This window comes from Lynx rufus, unplaced genomic scaffold, assembly GCF_022079265.1.
Source record: "Lynx rufus isolate CCGP_SWC_20201006 ecotype Redwood Valley unplaced genomic scaffold, mLynRuf1.p SCAF_7, whole genome shotgun sequence".
NCBI lineage: Eukaryota > Metazoa > Chordata > Mammalia > Carnivora > Felidae > Lynx > Lynx rufus.
Genome location: NW_025814889.1, coordinates 55613466 through 55624971, shown reverse-complemented (window position 1 = coordinate 55624971; position 11506 = coordinate 55613466).

The following is an 11506-nucleotide window of genomic DNA, read 5'->3' as shown; positions in this document are numbered from 1 at the left end:
GTGGCTGTTCCTGGCCCCGCCTCCGCCAGGGGCCGCCCCTCGCGAGGCATGCCGGGAATTGTGGTCCGGGGCCACCTCGCCTGGATCCACAGGCCAAGGAGGCTCTGGCAGGGCGACCCCAAACACATGCCAGGCGGTGAGAGTTGAGAGATAACTGCAAAGAAGTTCAGCTTCTAGAGGGAGGGGGTTGATACTATACGGAGGTGTCTAAAATAGGCAACATAGATTATAGATTTATTGCTAAGGAACTTCCCCACTTAAGAATTGTAATGGGTTTCCCACTGCGCATTAAGATGCACCCTGACACAAATCAATCTTGTATTTTAAAATTACGTTTTAAACATATATCTTTCTGTGTTCCTGACTCTTTATTTCCAAGAGATCACCTCATCCGAATGTCCCACAGGCACCTTAAATTCAACATCTAAAACCTCAACTCTCCATATGGGCTCAAACTGCTCCTACCTCTGCATTTTCTATCATCATCACTAAACATCTAATATCAAAAGCTTGGAAATCAACCTTGACTATTCCCGTGCCATGTAGTAACAACCTATTCTTGGTGTTTTTGGTTGTTGTTATTTTTTGTTTTGTCTGCTAAACATCTTTTCCTTTTATACATTGTTACTTGCATTATCTGGTGGGGCTTTCACTCACATCCTCTGCATTGCAGCCATGGGTGTGTGACCTGAGCTGGTCAATATAGTATCTCATCTGCCTGACTTAGCTGTGGTCTAGGGAGGGGCATGTGACCAAGCAGAGCCCATTGGAATCCTTCCCAGAGACTCTGGAGAGGAAAGGATTTTTCTCTTGCTGAGTTTTCGGGTACTAAGAACACTATAACTCTGACTCCTCAGGGCAGGATGAGGGAGGGAGAGTGGGGGGGTTGCTGTTCTGAAATGGGCTGAGAGACAGATGTTCACACAGAAGAAAGCAGGGCCAAAACATGCAGGGAGAAGAGAGAAAGAGCCCCGATGGTATCATTTAAGCCTCTTGATCCACCAAGAAGTTCAAAACCATGTATACACATGCACACACAATCTCTTTTTTACAGATTTTTGGGAAAGTGTTTCTGACCTAACACACATTTTGTTTTTCACCACTTTGCAAGCCTGAATCTAGAAATACAAAGAATCTCCTTGTCTCATAGAGACTAACGTATCCAGAAGGAATGGGAAGTGGTATTGCTGTTTCTTATCAAGGGGGGGTAAAAAGGCCTTTGTGCTTCTCAGGTCTTGACTCTTTCTGAAAGGGAGACAACAAGCCTCTAGTGTTTTAGGTCTTAGGAGGGGCACTGGAAACTTCACTTCTCTTTGGCTGTGAGGTGGCTGATGGACTAACCCTTCCAGGGACTGGTTCTGGGAGAAGGTGCTACACTGGCAAATGTGGGGAAGGATGGCTATGAATATATCAGTGCATGCCTGGAGAGAGGATATAGGCTCCAAGAACCATCCCAGAAGTCTAGGCCAAATGGTCAATTTGCCCCCACGCACTGGCTCTTTGAATAGAACCCTTGCAGTTATTGTGCTTCAGAGACACCAACTGAGTTTTTTTTTTTTTTTTTTTTTTTTTTTTTGGTAACCATGTGAGGAGGACATCTACTGCTTCTTACACACCACAATTCTTTTTCCTTTCCGCCTCAATAACAACCTTAGTTCCCACTACCGATACAGCTGACATTCTCCACAGTAATTCTCTAGGGTTCCATAAACCCTACTGGGCCTCCAGCACCGCAGTAGTTTGACTCCTGTGACACATTGGTGTCCTCCAAAGTGGAGACATGACAGGTGCCACTGATGTTACTTATCAAAGGGATTGCAGCAATTCGCATAAATGCTGTGAGAGCGTGGACTACTCCAGGAAGACTGTTCCTTCTTTGTAATGGCATCTAGAATACTGTGTGAGTCAGAGTATGTGTTCAGTAAATGTCAGTGAACTGCATTTCGTATTACTTTCCCAGTCTCTGCCCACACATTCTTTTGTTTATAGTTGCAGTCTTATGATAATAAAGCATTTTGTGTTCTTTGTATTGTTACAGTACAATTTTGGTTAGACTTGAGAAGTGGCTGATTTCAATCTTGAGAGAGAGAGCAAGACAGCGAGAGCATGGTAGTAAAAGTGGAAAATAATTCCTCTAGTTCCATATATGGCACATGGAAGTATGATAAATATTTTTTTCATGGGCACCTGGGTGGTTCAGTCAGTTGAGCATCCTACTCTTGATTTCGGCTCAGGTCATGGTTCAAGCCTTGCATTGGGCTCCGCACTGACAGTGCACAGCCTGATTGAAATTCTCTCTCTGCCCCTCCTCCACTTGCATGCACTCTCTCTCAAAAATAAATAAACATTTTTTTAAAAAATATTTTTCAGTAAAATTAGAGAATGCTTATTTAATGTATTTTTCTTCTATCTAATCAATAGGCATAAAGTTTTAGTTAAGCAAGATGAATAAACTCTAGAGATCTGCTCTACAACATTGTACATATAGTCAACAATAATGTATCATACACTTAAAAATTTAAGACAATAGATCTCAGGTTAAGTATTTTTATTGCAATACAATAACTTTTTTTTTTAAGAGAAAGAATGACTTACCAGGGGAAAAAATGTTAGCTTGCCTTTAGATTAGTATGGAGGAATAAAAATAAACCACCCTCAAAGCAAATATTCGGATTCATCCTTCCCTTAGAGATGAGTGTGAAGTGTTGTTGCCAAATAATAATTCATTCATATTTATAGTGAAAGAACATATTTTTATATTAACTCTTGTTTTATGGTTCTGTATATGAACATAATGCACAGAGGAGTCCTTTCATTCATTACTTGTTCACATTCATTGCATTCTGTAAGGTGGGTGTTGTGCTGGACTTTAGAAATACCAAAGCAAGATGACCAAGACACAGAGCTTAGAATTCTGATGGGAAGACAGGCAAACCGTGTAGAGTGTGGTTTGTATAGTGAAGGAAGTGCATGTGCTGAGGTAGGCCAAGAAGTATTTAGGTGAGAACGAGACTTTTCTTGGCTAAGATAACTCTTGAAATACTGTTAAAGCATAAGAATGTTCTATGCTGAGGGAACAGCATTGTGGGAGGCACAGAGGAATGAAAGAGCATTATAAATGGGGAAACTTTAAGTAGGTCACTATAATTGGAGCGATGATGCTTGCTGGTTAGTGGCAAAACATGCAGGGTGGCTGGGTAGCTCAGTCAGTTAAGTGTCTGACTCTTGGTTTTGGCTCAGTTCATGATCTCACAGTTCATGAGTTCAAGCCCTGCATCTGTCTCTGTGCCGATGGTGGAGGTCCTGCTTGGGATCCTCTCTTTGCCTCTCTTCCACTCATTCTTTCTCTCTCAAAAACAAAAAGCAGAAAACAAAAACAAAAACAAATGTGCAAGAAGAGACGAACACATGGACCCCATTACAGCACATCAAGGTATTATGGGTCAAGCTGTGCTAAGGAATTGATAAAGAGCAGGGATATGACATAAATGACTTTGTTCATTCTTTCAACAAATCATTATTGCATGACTGCTGTGTGTCAGGTACTTTTCTGGACATTCGAAGAATAAACTGAAGACGATGTAAAGAGTTTAATATCTGACTATATCTTAAAAGTATAACTAATATAATTTGCTGACAGACAGCAGGATGTTTGGCCTGACCATTAGCAGGAGGGAGCTGTTATTAACTGCGATGGAAAAGACTGTAAAAGTACCAATTTAAGAGAAAAATTAGGAATTCTGTTTTGTGTATGTCATTATGAAACACATGTTAGACATCCAAGAGATATAAAAGTGGGCTATTGAATATATGGTCTGGAGTTCACAAGAGAGGTCTAAGGGATAAATGTAACTTTGGAGTTATCAGCATACAGTTATTCAAACCCATAATACTAGATGAGATGTAGCAGGTGATGGTAGATAGAAAAGACAAGGAACTAGGTGAGATCAGGTAAAATGAAAAGTTGATAGAAAAGAAGCCCAAAGACTGAGCCTGGGGAGCTTCTACCATATAGAAGTTCAAGAAATGAAAAGGAGGCAACAAAAGAGACAGAATGGCCAAAATTTAGAAAGGTAACCAGTGTGGAGGCCTGACATCGAAATGAGCAAAATTGTTGGAGGAAGAAAACATGATCAATTATATCAAATGCCAGGATGATCACATAAACAGAGGCTGTTATATTTAGCAATGTGGAGTCATTAGTAATATTAAGGAAAGCAGGTCCACAGGCTTGGTTGTGGCAAACCCACAACCAGAGTGGATGAAAGAGGAAATGGGAGGAGATAAGGCAGAGATTGTGAGTACAGGCAACTAAAGAATTTTGGGGTAAGGACAAAAGAGGAAAAGGGCAGGAGTGGAAGGGCTAAATGGGGTCAAAAGAGGCTTTTATTTCTTAAGAGGTGGGAAATAATAGCATCTTTGCATGGTGATAAGGGGAATTGGAAAAGGAAAAAAATATTGACGCAGAAGAAAGAGGGAAGAATAACTGCCTGTCCTTTAGTAGACCACAGGAGATGTGACCTAATTCTAGGTGGCAGGACTGGCTTTGGCTAATAGAAGAGAAGATGGACTTTAAAGGCACATGTTCCAGTGTGTGGGTTAATGTGGTACCAAAACCAGACAAGAGATCATAGGAAAAGTACAGACCAATATCCCATGTAAATATGGACACAAAAGTCTTCAAGAGAACTAGTGTATTAGTTTTCTATGGCTGCCCTAATAAATTACCACTAACGTGGTGGCTGAAAACAACAGAAATTTATTCTCTCACAGTACAGGAGGCCAGAGGTCTGAAATCAGTATCTCCATGCTAAAGTCATGTGTCAGCAGGACAGGGCTCCTCTGGAGGCTCTAGGGGAGAAACCAGTCCTCGCTTTTTCTAGTTTCTGAAGGCAGCTTGAATTCTTCACCTTGTGGCTGCATCACCCGAAACTCTGCCTCCATGGTTATATTATCTTCTCTTCTCTGTTTGTAATCTCTCTCTGCCTCTTTCTTATTAGAACACTTATGACTGAATTTGGGGCCCACTCAGATAATCCTTGATAATCTTCTCATGTCAAGTCTTTAATTTAATCACACCTGGAAAGTCTTTGCCCTGTAAGATAACATTTCTCTGGGGCTGTCAGAGAATCCAACGTCTTAATTCCAGACTCATTCTTTCCTTCTGTTGAATTTTGTTTCAGGGGCCCAACTATCCCCTTTGAGAGTCCCCTCTCAGTCCCCCAGGCATGTGTATATAAATGAACCCCCACCACAGACACTAGGTTAATTCATTTACCAGATGCTTCCTTCTGCCTCTGTGTAGGTTAGTTTAACTTGTATAAAAACTGTGGAAGGTATATCATGCACTATACCTAATCTGTACCATGGTGCCATCTAACAGTTCTGGCTTAAGTGGGACCATTTTTTTTAATGCTAGAATTAATTGAGATATCATAAATGTGCCTAGCCCAGAATCTAGCACATAATAAAAGATTGGTGAATGGTAGGACTCATTATAATTTTTTAATGTTGTTTAATCTCATCAGCAAGTGGGTAGGAATGAAGTCACACAAACATCTAAATCTAGCAATCAGTCAGTCTCCAGGGATGAAAGAATCCAGTCCTGTAAGAATTCCCCTTTCTGTTTGTATTTCTTTGAGTGTTTAAGGAATATATGCTCATGAAAATGAAAGTCCTGGCTGTCATTTACAGTTTCAATTGCTAGAGACCTACAGCCCCTGGAGACTTTACTTCTGTTGTTGGAGCAAAGGTAACACTTTGTAACTAGAGTTTTAATGTATAGATTTTTACTGAGTTATAATTACAATATATGTATGTTTATATTCTGTTTTTGTTTATATATATTGCATTATAAACTCTTTAAACTTATTGTTAAGCATTATTTAAAAATCACTGTAAGTTGACAGAATATAATTTATTTCACAATCCCTTATTGCTGAAATTTTTATATAAGTAATAATCCCTAGTAACTGCATATAAATTTGTAATTATGTAGGTGATAGTTCCTGGAACAGATTTCTAGAAATGAAATTACTTGATCAAAATGTACTGATTATCTTCCTTTGAATCCAAATTAAATTTCAGTGCTATCTGGGTATTCTGGCAACTATTACTAGTTATGTTTAAGTTATCTCTCGCTGTATAATAAACTAACCTAAAATATACCAGCTTAAAACTACAAATACTTATATCTCACAGTTTCCAAGGGTCAAAGAGCTGGGTTCTATCTCAGAGTTTTTCATGAGGTTTCACTTAAGATCTCAAATGGAGCCACAGTCATCTCAGGGCTTGATAAGAGCTAGATAATGCAATTCCAACATGGTTCACCCACATGACTATGGGCAGGCCTCAGTTTCTTGTTGGCTATTGGACCAAGGTCCTCAGGTCTTTGCTGACAAAGGCCAAAGGTCTCCCTCAGTTCCTTGCCACATGGATCTCTCCTTGGAGCAGCTCACAATATGGCAGCTATTTTCCCCAGAGCAAGTGATTCAAGAGAGAGTGAGAAACAGAGCAACCAAGGTGGAAACGATAGTGTCTGTTAAAGGCCTAGTCTTTGAAATTGCACACTGTCACTTTTGTTCTATTTTTTTTGTTAAAAGTGAGTCATTAAGTCCAGCGCACACTCAAGGGGAGGGAAACTGGACTCCAATTTTGGGGTGGCACATCAAAGAATTTGTAGGCATATTTTTAAAATCACCATAACCTAGGAGTTGGGCCGTCCTTCCTTCCTCCCATTCCTTCTTCCTTCTCTCCTTCTTCCCTTCCTTCTTTCTTTTCTTCCTTACCCATTCTTTTTACTTGTTGAAGAAAGGAGGGTGTCCACCTTGACCTCAGATTCCTGAGAAGGATCCCCAGAAGACTAGATTAAAACTTCCAAATAGGCAAAAAATTGGTAGAATTTTCATAAGCCCATGATAGAACCAACATGGTCCTCATATCATAGGAGTTCCCAGATAGTGTGATGACAGTGCCTGAAGGGGAGAAATTTCAACCATAGCCAGACCTTATTGCTGGCACATAACTCAGGATGCACCTCCCTTGAGGAGAAGAGATAATAAGCAGTGTGAAAGAATCCTGAATAAGAGGGCTTCCACAGTAAACAAAATTGCTAACGGTTTGGTGTTTACGGCCTTGTAATTATTAAGATTTGAATTGGCATTTGATACCTCGGATGAACATATCCACTTTTGAATTTAAATCAAATGATTAAACACATACATGGATTTGTTAATGCTAGGGAAATTACTCCAAAAAGCAGGGTGGAAAGGAACTGCAGAAAATAAACTTGAAAACTTGTGTGGAGCAAGCGAGAGAAAGGTTAATCTGCAGGGAAATGCCACTGTGGAAACTTGGATTATTTGTAAGACTTGAAGGACTCACTGGACCTTTATCTGCCTCTCCCTGCCAAATTCATACTGATAATGATTTAGGAGGAGAAAGAAAGGGAGATGACTCGGAATGCTGAGCTCAGAGTCAGGAAGGACTTTAGTTACTTCAGTCTTAGAACTCTGTGGGAAGAGTTGATAGGGTATGGCCTGGACGTAGTACAGCTGTTTGTGGTACTAAAAACAAAGTATCAGATCCTTACAGGCACACACAACCATTGTTCTGTGACTGGCGTAGGATAGAAGGTGGGGATGGGAGATGAAGCAGGTAAACTGTAACCGACAGAGGTGCCATCCTCTGTTACAGAGAATGTCAGGGCTGGATCCCTGGGTGGTTCAGTCTGTTAAGCATCTGACTCTTGATTTCAGCTCACGTTGTCATCTCGATGTTAGTGAGTTCCAGCCCCGTGCCGGGTTCTGCACTGATAGTGCAGAGCCTCCTTGTGATTCTCTCTCTCTCCCTCTCTCTCTGCCCACTCTCTCTCTTAAAAATAAACAAATAAACTTAAAAAATTAAAAAAAAAAAAAGAATGTCAGGTGGGTCAGGAAGCAATCAGGATTTAGTGTTCCATAGAGCTATGGACCTGGCCCCTCAAAGACCAGATTTAAGTCCTACAAAATAAGAGAAATTTTTGCCTAGCATTGAAAGGAGAATCTTCTGGAACAATACTCTGTAATGCAGTGAATTAAAACTGACCACCACTTTGATAATGTTAATGGAAAATAGCCATTCTCTACAGGCATGTATTTTTTTTTCAATTTTTAATGTGTATTTATTTTTGATATATAGAGAGAGACAGAGTGCAAGCAGGGGAGGGGCAGAGAGAAAGGGAGACACAGAATCCGAAGCAGGCTTCAGGCTCTGAGCTGTCAGCACAGAGCCTGACATGGGGCTCGAACCCATAAACCGTGAGATCATGACCTGAGCCGAAGTCTGGTGCTTAACAGACTGAGCCACCCAGGCACCCCCAGGAATGTATTCTTAATCATAATTAACATTTACTGAGAACTTCTGTGTCATGCAGACTGCTGGTCTTTGTATACATTATTTCATTTCATCCTCACAATTATTCTTGACCACTTAACATCACCTCTGACTGAAGATAATAAAACTGAGCCTTACTGAAGTCTCCAAGTAACTTTAACTCTTGTTCAAAGTCTCACAGCTGGCAAGTGGGCAGGGGGAGATTTGAATTCAGTCTCAAACCCTCCAAACTGGATTCAAACCCCTATGCTATGAGAACAGTCTGGAATGACCTTTTTTTTTTTTTTTTTTTTTTTTTTTTTTTTGGTAACGATTTAGTGGTTAAAGTCTGACCTGCTGGGGAAAGGAAAGAACAGAGGACACACAGACTCGGAATAGACAGGATCTAGCAACAAATGTGTTGGTAGCATGGCCACTTCTCTGGTATAGGGGGTTTTGAGGGCAAAATGGTGAAAAGCTATGGAAATAATGAGAACATAAGAGTGAGGTAGTGCTGATAACATCAGATGTCCTCAAAAACTATTTTCTGAAATAGGGCCAATGAAGAATTCCACTATTCACTGCACACTTGTGTAAAGGCACTAAGTCTGGGATACGGCAAGAAGGAGGTATTCCAAAAGAAGCCACCCAGCAAGTAGAGACACCCTGATCAGAATGTCACCCTGATCAGAAAATATGAAAAGGGTGGATCGTCTGACCAGATCATTGTCCCTGGATATGCCTTGAGCAGAAGATAGCTGCTAACCACAGGTCACATAGGCCCAAATCAATAGGACCCAGCCTGTAGGTCCAGCCCCATTCCTGCAGGAGTCCATTATGGGGAAAAGGAGGCTATGGACAAAGATAAGTAATCTACAGAAGATGTCACAAAGTTGCCCAGTTTCCTGGTCACATGCACTGCTTCTGTTCTGCATGGGCATGGGACTGACCAGCACATTCCCTTCAAGCACGTAGGAGTCTATGACCCTGAGAGGAAGCCAGAAATACCAGAATGCCCCAGTTAACACATTGCCCATTTCTCCAACTGCCACAATGTAATGTGTGGGTGGGGTGCAGAAGATCTTTGCGTGGAATTGAAATATTCTTCAGCGAACACAGTGTCTATGTTGTATGCTCAGTGGTCTATGTGTTCAGGTCTTCCTTTTACCACTTATTAGATTGACCTTGAGAAATTACTTACCTTCTACAAGTCTAAATTTTCCCATCCATCTGAATGGCTTGATAATAATAACGACTACATCATAAGATTATTTTGGGGACTAAGTCACAACATACAGAAAACATTTACCACAGTGAATAGCATATAGTAAAGGTCCTATATGGGGGATTATAGAAATATTTATGTATTAGAGAAAAAAATGTTAGTTCATGAACTGGCACAATGTTTCGTATTTTATAAGAACATTATTGATCATTTTTTTTTTAAATGCACAATGCCTCAAGAGGCTCATTGAGTAAAAAAGATGAAATCTCATGTAGAAAAGGTAAATAGCATGACCTGGATGAGCTGGAGTTAGAGCATATTTAAGATGCTTGCTGTGCTATCTGTGCTGTTCTGTAAACACCTTCTGTGCCTTCCTGTCTTCAGCTAGAGTCGGCTACTCACACATCCTCTGTGAGGGCCCAGGGCATGGGTTGGGAGAGTGTAGTCCTCAGGGCCATGTGGGGCATGTGGAAAAGAGTGTAAAGTGGATAGAATGCACAAGATGAGATGTGTAGAGTGGGATTGAGAATGCTGCAAAAGCAGGAAATCTGAGCTAGTGATGAGCAGGAGAAATGCAAGCCTCCCAGGAGTTCTTGGAGACACTCAAAAGGAAAATGGATATCCAACTACATGTGCAATGGGAGTTTGAGCAAATTTTATTTAAATCTTGAAGTAGTGGGTAGCCACAGCAGGTTCAAGGACTCTGAGGACTTACGAACAGCTGATACTTAGGTCACAATTATTAGTTTGATTCCAAACTTAATCATATTGGTCAATGGTTGACAAAAATGGTGATGCGTCTTGAAGTACTCATTTATCTGTGTTTTCATGAAGGCATTTGTGTTCTGCTGAAGGAAGGCACAGTGGGCTGAATATAAGCTTGCCAAAGCCAAATCCTAATCCCCAGAACCTATGAATATGATACATGGGTAAAAGCAGTTTTGCAGCTGCAATTAATTTAAGGATTTTGAGCTGAGGGGATTATCCTGGATTATTCAGGTGGGGCCAGTGTAGTCACAAGGGTTCTTTTTAAAAAATTATTTATTTATTAAAATTTACATCCAAGTTACTTAGCATATAGTACAATCATGATTTCAGGAGTAGAATCCAGTGATTCATCACCTACGTATAACACCCAGTGCTCATCCCAACGAGTGTCCTCCTTCCTGCCCCTTGCCCATTTAGCCCATTCCCCCACCCACAACCCCTCCAGCAACCCTCAGTTTGTCCTCTGTATTTAAGAGTCTTTTATGTTTTGTCCCCCTCTCTGTTTTTACATTATTTTTGCTTCCCTTACCTTATGTTCACCTGTTTTGTATCTTAAATTCCACATATGAGTGAAGTCATATGATATTTGTCTTTCTCTGACTAACTTCACTTAGCATTATGCACTCTAGTTCCATCCACGTTGTTGCAAATGGCAAGATTTCATTCTTTTTGATTGCCGAGTAATATTCCATTGTATATATATACACTACATCTTCTTTATCCATAAATCAGTGGATGGACATTTGAGCTCTTTCCATAATTTGGCTATTGTCTACAGCACTACTATAAACATTGGGGTGCATGTGACCCTTTGAAACAGCACCCCTATATCCTTTGGATAAAACCTAGTAGTGCAATTGCTGGGTCGTAGGGTAGTTATATTTTTAACTTTTTTTGAGGAACCTCTATACTGTTTTCCAGAGTGGCTGCAGCAGTTTACATTTCCAGCAGCAGTGCAAAAGTGTTCCTATTTCTCTACATCCTCGTCAACATCTGTCATTGCCTGAATTGTTAATTTTAGTCATTCTGAAAGATGTGAGGTGGTAACTCATTATGACTTTGATTTGTATTTCCCTGATGATGAGTGATGTTGAGCATTTTTTTCCTGTGTCTGTTAGCCATCTGGATGTCTTCTTGGGAAAAGTGCCTATTCATGTCTTT